Raw genomic sequence first — 10,106 nt, 5'->3', positions numbered from 1 at the left:
GACATTTGAAGTACGTATGGAAATTCAGCATGAAACTATTAACTTGACATCACTGCCGGCCGCAGCAATATTTTTGTCCAGAATCCGCTCTCAGCACCGGTTACGTTGCTTGTCTGCGAATGTCTCGGTCGCGTTGAAGACCTTTGACTCTTCGTTCTTTCTTAACGAGCCAGACGAATCGTGTCATACTGACTCGAACGACCTTCATGCCCTTTCGACGCAGGAAGGCTCTCTGAGTGAAATATCGCCGATACCGTGACTACCGAAGAACGCGCCGCGCTTCTTCGACTTCTCCAACACTTCACGACTTCGATGTTTCTCAGCTGCAGTTGGGGCGCACGTCGGAAGTGCACCACTACATTGACACTGGTTTGCACCAGCCGTTGCGTGAAAGACCGTACCGCGTCTCTGCTGCAGAACGTCGTGTCATCAACGACCAGATCGAAGATATGCTACGCCGTGGCGTTCTTCAACCATCCCACAGTCCTTGGGCATCTTTTGTCGTTCTAGTTCGCAAGAAGGACGGGTATATTCGCATTTGCGTCGACTACCGCCGCTTAAGTAAGATGACCCGGAAAGACGTCTACCCTTTGCCGCGCATCGACGACGCCCTTGACAGCCTTCAAGGAGCAGAGTTCTTCTCGTCCTTAGACTTACGTTCTGGCTACTGGCAGGTTCCGATGGCTGAAGCTGATCGCGAGAAAACTGCATTTATTACACCTGATGGACTGTACGAATTTAACGTGATGGCCTTTGGGCTTTGCAACGCACCTGCCACGTTTGAACGACTCATGGACAACACATTGCGTGACCTGAAGTGGTCTATGTGTTTATGCTACCTCCACGATATTGTCGTTTTCTCTCCTGATTTTCCTACCCACCTACATCGGCTCAGACAGGTTTTGACGTGTTTACCCACGCTGGACTGCAACTCAACCTCAAAAAGTGCCGCTTCGCCGCGCGGGAGCTGATCATCTTAGGCCACATAGTGTCCAAGCACGGGGGTCTACCCACCCTGCGAAACTTCGTGCCGTCGCCGAGTTCCCGAAGCCTGTTACCATCAAAGAGCTTCGAAGTTTTGTCGACTATGCTCTACTTCCGGCGCTTCGTCCGAAATTTCGCGTCCATCATGTCGCCGTTGACCCATTTCCTACGCGGGTGACACAGACCTCTCCTCCTGGTCTCCTGACTGCGACGTCGCGTTTGCTACGCTCCGTCGGCTGCTCACCTCTCCTCCCATCCTCGCCATTTCGACCCAACAGCTGCAACTGAAGTGCATACAGACGCTAGTGGGGTCGGTCTTGGCGCTGTCCCTCGCCCAACTCCGAATAAGTCGTCGCCTATGCGAGTCGCACGCTGACAAAAGCAGAGACCAATTACAGCGTCACTGAAAAGGAGTGCTTAGCTCTAGTATGGGCGCTTACTAAGTTCCGCCCGTATTTGTACGGTCGCCCGTTTGACCTGGTAACGGATCACCATGCGCTTTGTTGACTCGCCACGTTGAAAGATCCTTCTGGCCGACTAGCACGCTGGGCACTCCGAATACAACAGTGCGATATTAGCGTCATCTATCGCAGCGGACGCAAAGCACTCTGACGCGGACGCCTTGTCCCGTTCGCCTCTACCCCCAGACTCTGCCTGCGCAACGAACCGCACACACTCAGTCGCATCTCTCGACATTGACTCCATTGCTACACAACGCCGTGACCGGTGAATCGCTTCTCTTTTCGGCTATCTTTCTGGAGCATCGACCACTCCTCTATCCCGATATCTCCGACGCCAAGCTCCCCATTTCGCCATTCGTGATCGGCTGCTACACCGACGGATCTACGCTCCCGCAGGCCGTAAATGGCTCTTGGTCATTCCCCGCAGCTTAAGATCACAAATATGTGTTGCCTTCCACAGCGATCCACAATGTAGCCATACCGGAGTTTTCAAAACATATGAAAGTATTCGCCATCGCTACTACTGGCGCGGAATGTACAATTTTGTACGAAAGTTTGTTTAGTGCTGCCCTGACTGTCAGCGTCGCAAATCACCCCTTCACGCACGCCTGGAGCCTTGCAGCCACTTCCGTGCCCTGCTAAACCCTTCGAACGCGTCGGCATTGATCTCTACGGCCCACTTCCGATGACACCGGATGGCAATCGTGGATCATAGTCGCTGTGGACCATTTGAGACGCTACGGCCGAAACTGCTGCTCTTCCAGTGCCACAGCGCGGAACGTAGCGTCTTTTGTCCTACGCCGATTCATCCTTCGACATGGCGCACCTCGGGAACTCCTCAGTGACGGAGGTCGAGCCTTCCTCTCGGAAGTCGTCGAAGCTCTGCTTTCCGAATGCCACGTTGTTCTTCGAAGGACCACGCCATACCACCCGCATACTACGGGCTCACAGAACGATTCAACCGCACCTTCGGTGATATGCTCGCAGTGTACGTGACATCTGATCATGACAACTGGGACCGCGTTCTTCCATTCATGATGTTCGCCTACAACACCGGAACACATGCTACCACGGGATTCTCACCTTTCTTCCTCTTGTATGGACGCGAACCTTCGCACACCATCGACGCTCTCCTACCATATCGTCCGGACGCTTCCGAATGCCCACCTGTGTCCGAAGTTGCCCGACAAGCGGAAGAATGCCCCCAACTCGCGCGCACCTCTACATCCCAAGAACAACAGCGCCAGAAGGAAAACAACGCTGACTCACTTCGAAGTCCCGGATATTCCCCTGGATCTCTTGTATGGCTGGCTGTTCTCTACCAAACTCCTGAGCTTTCCTCAAAACTCGTCCCAAGTAAGAGGGGCCTTACCGCGTTTTTGGAGCAAACATCCCCGGTGAATTTTATCATCAAGCCAGTTTCCCCATCTGGTGACATGAGCCAGCGTGGACGTGACCTCGTCCACGTGGCCCATCTCAAGCCATACCATATCCCTCTGCCTCCAGAGTCCTAGGTCGCCAGGATGGCTCTTTTTCGGCGGGTGGCGAATAGTGAAGAAGAAGATGCGTCGCCGGTCAGCAGTATCGCCAACGCTCGCCTCGCGCTGCTGGTCGTTGGCATCTTTCTGGACGGTGCACTGCCCCAATCGCTGTGTTTGTTCAGAGCGTCACCACAGGAACGCACCGCCAATAAACCTCTTCTGACCGCAAAAACGCGAATGATGTTTTTTAGGGTGTTCTAGGTCAACCTCGCTCGCTCAAAAATCAATAACCTGAAGCGTAGTCGCAGTTGCAGATTGCAAAGACCAAAACTAATTCTGGAAGCGAAGCTTATAAACCGTGCTATCAGGTATTGTAGGGACAGCTTTCTGATGTAACTACAACATGTTGAATGTAAACGACAGTTCCATTTCAACGGACTAATCGGACAGCGTGCCTTGCTTTTTAGTGAATACGTGCACACATACCCTAAGAGGCAGTCGACGGACACCGGTATTCACTTTCAGGAAGACCTGGTGAACGCGCGGAAGGGTTTCGTTGCGCGCAGTCAGTGCGTTGTCGTGCAGCACGAAAGGTACTCAAGTGCAGTCGCTCCTCATCAGCTAGTGATGATGACGAGAGGGCATTTCTCTACAAATCATCTTACGTTGTGCTACACAATATTAATGAGCACTAACAGACAATAATGCCAAGCAAAGTATAGGGGATGTTATTAGTAGTAAATGTAAGGTAAATGTAAAGGAAGAAAAGTGGACGAAAAGATAACTTGCCGCGGGCAGGGACCGAACCTGCGACCTTCGAATCTTGCCGCAGAAATCAATCGTCGGTGAATATCACACATGTAGTTCACCACCTGCACACATATATGCGTTCTTTAAACCTTCACCTAGCACCAGAAGATTGGCGGTGGCGGCTAACTTTCCTTCTCCGTCAATCAACATGGGAGGTAGCGGCGAGTCAATGAATCCTCTCTGCTACCGGTGGCGTATGGGCGCCCAGGTGGGCCTGCATTGAACATACGGGGATTTGCACACGACGACTGCGCACCGACAGTGCGTTGCTCTGGCAGTCAGTCAAGTTTAAGCACGAAAGAAGATGCGTCACGTGTCATCCCTTGCTTGTCCATGCATTCATCCAAACAAGCCGCTTAAGGATTCTTTCTGGGGAATTCTGCGCGTAGACCAGGACCGTGGCGACGCCTCGAATTTACGACTTAATCGTCTGCGGAGTCTCTGGGTAATGAATGGCGGCGCCACGTCTTTAAAAATTTTGACTTCTTGCGTTGAAGCAGTGTTCTCGCATATCATTTCCGACATGCTTTCCGCAACTACCAAAGCCATTCCCCAGCAAGTCTTTATACGGAACTCCACTGAAGACCGGAATAGCAAACAAGTGCGCATCATATCTCCATTCAAGGTTCTTTTGACATTGTGCCTTTCACGGGTCACAGCAACTTGGAGTCTTAGCCGCTTTACATGAATGCAGTTTCGTATGCCTTGCCGAAGAAAACTAGCGAAATGCATTACTAGTTAATCAAAAGAAAAAGAAACGCCTTACTGCGCTTCGTTTCCCGTGAAAAAAAAATAATGAGTTGCCGTTACGGAAAAAAAAAAGTAACAGACTTTACTTCTGCCGCTACTCCATAGTCAGAAATAACAAACGATATATATGTTCATTATAACCATTTTAACGCGATAGCGTTAAAGAGCTCGTTTCGCGGCAATACCGATGTCGATGTCAGCGTCGGCGTCGTTGGTGGTGAGCGAAAAATGATTATTTTGTCCGTGATGAAAAAAAGAGAAAGTTGCATATAAAATAAATAAATATGTTCGGTTTCGAGTGAGAATCGAACCCAGGCCGTCTGCGTGCAAGAAGGTGTTCTACGAATGAGCAAAGCTCTTTCTTGAAACTACTTCGAAAAAAAAAAAAGCAGTATATGAATGTCATGTAGTGGACGGAGTCTCCATAACGCATGTAATATTGTGTGGCAGAAGCGTAGAATCGCTCCAGGCGTCAAAACATGTGAAATGCTCAATGAATGGGTGTGTTCTAGGCCCAGCCATTAAAAAGCCCTTTGCTCATTCGCAAGAGGAATAATTATCGCGTAGTGGGCACTTAACAAGTTTACTTGCAGTAGCCATTCTAGGAAAGGTTGAAACGGTCAATGTTACGCGCACCGTCGTTTGTTTCGTTACGGCACGGTTGAGGCATGCGCACGGGGCCCGATTAAGCTGTCCCGTTTTTATTGCGCCTATATTTAAGATTTCTCATAAAAATTCTATCGCAAAGAACAATATCTTCAGCTATAGAACCGATTTCCGAGAATAGCTCGCACAAATGTGCCATACCGTGGAAATGTTTTAGTGGCTTAAAGTTCTTTGTAAGTTTCAAGGCATGGCATCCAAGTCGCCCAACTCCACATGTGAACGCATTTTCCCAGATTGACGTTAAACATAAAATGGTCTATTTCTTGAACGACGCTCCCCCTCAAAGAAAATATCATTTAAATCTGGCATACTCGGTGTAATTATAACGGCGCGCTTTATACTAAGAAAGTTAGTGCGTCCATTTTGTTAGCAACAAAGAACTGCCTAACAGGCATAATTCCTGAAAGAAAAAAGAGTACTTGATAAAGTTCTTCCCTTTCGGCCGAATCATCGCGGGTTCTCTGGCCGACACCAGCCTTCCCACGGGAAAGGTTGGGTGATGCGAGCCAGAACAGATGTGAACCACATGTAATCTCTAACAAGAACGAGGCAGGGATAGAGTGTGGCCGGCGCGGAGGGACTCGGCGGCCGAGCGTAGACGAGAGACATTCCAATAACCTAGTTGCCAATACGTAAAATAAATTTCTTCTACCACTTAGAAACCTCATCAGCGTCATCAAACTACTGACAACGAACTTTTTTACAACAATTCTTGGAGCTGAAACCTGGGATTCTCAGCTGATCCAAGACGTTCACCGAGAACCTATACATCTGGACCGAACAAAGATGGAGCGTCTGGGAACAATGAGGACCGTGTTGCGCGTCCAACTGGAGAAGCTGAGCCGTGGAGCTCGTGCTACCGAATGTGAGAGATGTGTTCGAGTCAGACAAAGGAGACCACATCGCGACAATGAGAGATGAATTCGAGGCCATCGCCAAAGAACTGCAGAGCAATATGCGCTTATGGAACCGCACGTTAGCGACGAACGACTTCGCTGAAGAGTACGCAGCAATCACACGTATGCTCATCACATATGAAGGCGGACCCGACTTGGGCGCTTGTAACGAAAGAGGATGCGCGGTGGAGGTACCAGAGGATGGAAGCGCAACGGCCTATCGTCCACCACTATAGCTGGGCCCTCAATCTGCCTGAACTGGAACTCCCATAGTTCAGCGGCGACCGACTTAAAGATATCCACAATGAAATCGGTGCATTGAATTTGCAGGGAGATCTGATGAGGTGAACGCACTGTTGTGCCTGCACGACAACAGCCGCTAAGAACATTGCATCGACGTGCCCCATGTCGACTAGATCTGCTCCAAGAAACTGGCGCAACGGGACGACATGGTTCAGCATGCCGGAATGACAGATCTACAATGGGCCAATGGACATTATCACCGCTCGACAATGATCGCAAGGATAATTAAGTACAGTGACTTGCCGGCATCAGAAGAAGTCGCGGCATCAGAAGGGACGATGCCAATCTGGAGACAATGAACATATGCCGGAAGATATTATTTATTCATTGAGCATGGTTGACCGACGCTGCACAGCAAGCCTTCCTGGAAGCCTTTCTATGGCTTTCAGAGGACAACGAGGCAATAACACGAAGGTGCCCAATCTCCCTGTTAACTCGCGGAAAACAATCAACGGCTTCTATACTGCTAGCGGCCTGACGCGCCAGTGGATATATCGCCAGAAATTTTCGGACTTATTATGGAAACGCTGGCGAGTTGAATACTTCCGCGCTCTGACATCAAATGATCCCAACACTTCAGCAGCAGCGCGGGTGTTGCTACTGGAACCACTTTCGGCCACGACAAAGGTGGAAGGGAAGATAGACCGAACTATTCAAGTTCTTCGTGGCTACGGTCAGCTATATTTACGACATCGGAGCCCTCAAGCGTTGTCTTACCTGCCTATTATTGTCGCCTAAAACGAGCTTTTTTATTGCATAAAAATGCGGCCTCTAGTCATCACTAAAAAATATTGCACCATCTCCCGCTAAAGGGGACCATGAGGCGATGCGAAGCCGGAGCACTTGCACGATCGCGTTCCGTTGGCGTTCGTTGGGCAAGCTACCGTCCTCGGGCATGCTACCAATCTCGCGTCGTGGAACGCGAAGAGGAACACTACGCGCGTCGTGTCTTCCCTCTAGCCTGGCCGTTAACTCTCACAGGGCGAGCGGCGACGCGGTCGATAGGCGCTCAAGGAGGAGGCAGCGTGGGAGAGGAGAGGAGAGGGGGAGGGGAGCGCAGCGCTGGCGCTCATCCCGGCGCTGCACAGGAGAGAATTTCGGCATTTCGAGCCCGCGTTTCAGAGGAGTCAACCGAAGCAAGCGCTGGACTGAACGCGCGCAGAGCTCTACCCGCTTGAAGGAGAGGAGACTAGAGGAGGAGAGTAGCGCATGCGCCGGAGAGCAGAAGCGAGAACGAAGGAGAAGCGCAAACAGGTGCTGGTAGAGAAGTGGAGAGAGCAACGCGAAGCTGTTGGAGAGAGGAAAGGATGAGAGTCGCGCATGCGTAGTGGGAGTGCGGACTATCAGGCCGCAGGACATACCACCGAAGCAAGAGATGCTTCGATCTAAAAGAACGATGAGACAGAGGAGAAATGGCCGGCATCGGGGGGTACTCGGCGGCGGAGTAGAGCCAAGCGACATGCGAATAAGGAAGACCGCCGAAAGATGGACCCTCCACTGCAGGATACGGCCAGCTTGGAGGAGCTAACGGGCAATGGCCTATTCAACTCGTAAAGAGGTTCATAAGCTACGCTAGTTCGGCGGGGAGTATGTTAAAGGTCTTCCTTTTCGCTCAAGTTGTCGCAGGGTCTGTGGCCGATACCTAACTTCCCACGGGAAACGTTAGCTGATTGGGAGACCTCCGCGATGTTTATGTGAACGAGATGATGAGTGTGATGGGATTCTTTCGAATAAGCCGAGAAAAGAGCACGTTGTGTCGACGACAGCAACGTTAAGAAAATGGCGAGGCTGTTTTCTGTTTTTCACTTTATGATAGAGAAAACACACGAACATAAGACACACAACCATGGACGCTATACAAGAACACTACGCCTTACAACACTAGGAAAAAGGTCAGAAAGAAAACGCACATGCTTAGTCTTAGTGTGGAAAGTCTCACCGGGCAGAACAAACAGCTGATGCGGGTGACACCTTCGTGGATGGAGCGTCGGCACGTGAACGCAGCTGTCGCAATGGTTGGCGAGGTAAACTGCAGCGCATGAATGGACGCTGCCGTAGGGTCGAGCGATGATAGGACAGCTGCTCCGGAAGTCACGCAGAACCTTGTGCTCCGACTCGTTGGTTCAGTAATGCGTAGCAACACTCGGGCCTACACCCGACGGTGTTGCGAATGGACGTGCAGCTTCCTGGGAACTCCACGGAGTTGACGTCGAGACTTGATGCCAAACGAAGCAGTACACTTCGACCGTTGGCATCCGCCAGACACTCGGGACTACGCCCGACCGTGATGCTGACTTCGACAATCTTCGTGTCCTCCAGAAAGGAACGCTCGGGGCTACGCCCGATGGCATCACTAACAGTAGGGATAATCGGGGTCTTCCTAAAAGGATGTCGAGCTGTGAGGCCACGCCAAGCCGTCCCATGGTTCTTGCAAGGCAGGGCAACACTCGGGCCACACTGACGGTTGCTGGTGGACGCGGCAGCTTCCCGAGAGCGCTCCATAGACTTGATTTGGAGACTTGAGGCCAAGCGAAGCCCGAAACTCCTACTCTTGACCTCTGCCAGTCACTCGGGTCCGCCGACCGTGCTGCTGGCCGAGAAACGCCCGCCGTCCTCCACTCGATGGAATGCCACCGTGGCCACTCCGTAGCTCTTCACGCACCCGCCTCTCGCGCCAACCGCCCGATTCTCCTCTCGTTCTCAGTTTCGCGTTCGTTCTTCATCCTAGAGGAACTGGCACAACCCACCACGGGGGATCGGCCACGAATCGGCGACAGTAAGGATGTGTAGTAAAAAAACAGGGGGGGGGAAAAAAAAGGATAATCTAAAGAGATACGTTTAGTAAGCGAAAATGTTATTGTGTTGCGTGCCAAAGCCCATTTGCATCGTCATCGCCAGGTCTCCGTCCAGTAGTAACAACGTAGTAGGAAAGCCGTCGTGTCCTAAGCGGAGATGGCTGGCCGGCCGTGCCTGGTTGCCGCTCGGCACGCGTTGGTGCCCGGAGCTGGGTGTCCAGGCTTGTGGGCGGAGGGTGTCGCTCCCGGCTCACTTGACGGGGACTGTCCAGGAGGTCTGGTGGGGGAGGGTCCTTGCTGCGTCCAAACGTGTCCGGGTCGGAAAGCAGAATAAATAGCGACACTGATTCTTGCAAAGGGTGCAATCTGGTCCGGGTCCTCGATGCGACACCACGCACGACACTCGCGCACTTATCCATCCAAATGACCAGGATGTACTGGGCCTTGCTGAACCGACGTCAGCACTAAAGCCGAATTTTAGCAATGCCGAGTTGGTTCTTGCGCTCCTATCGCTATCATATTGATATAGACATGAATAAGAGTTAAGAGGGGCTTTTATGGTGTTTTTAGAGTGCCTATAAAAGCCTATTTTTGGCACACGGGCTAAGGCTTACAAATGGCAACACGCCTATTTTCAAATTTTCACTTGTAAAACGCCAAATAGCAGCTTATAAAACATAAGCACCAGAGGGCCGCTCATGGTGCGGTTGAGACCGTTATTTATATTACCGCGTACACTGACTGCTTGGCTTGCTATGGGGCAACGGAGTCCTCTAGTTCAAACACCGCCCGACCAACGGCTAGCAGCGATGAGTAGGACTGTCACGGATCCCTGTAATGGGGTGCAATATGCCGGCGGTTCCCAAGGCGGACGTATCGCCACCGAACGCACCACGAAGCGCGGACAACTAGAGTTGGTCCTTCTTAGAGCGACAGTGAACGCCGGTGTGTCCAAAGTCG

Source organism: Rhipicephalus sanguineus, chromosome 11 (genome assembly GCF_013339695.2).
Source record: "Rhipicephalus sanguineus isolate Rsan-2018 chromosome 11, BIME_Rsan_1.4, whole genome shotgun sequence".
Taxonomy (NCBI): domain Eukaryota; kingdom Metazoa; phylum Arthropoda; class Arachnida; order Ixodida; family Ixodidae; genus Rhipicephalus; species Rhipicephalus sanguineus.
Note: the sequence above shows the minus strand (reverse complement) of the source record.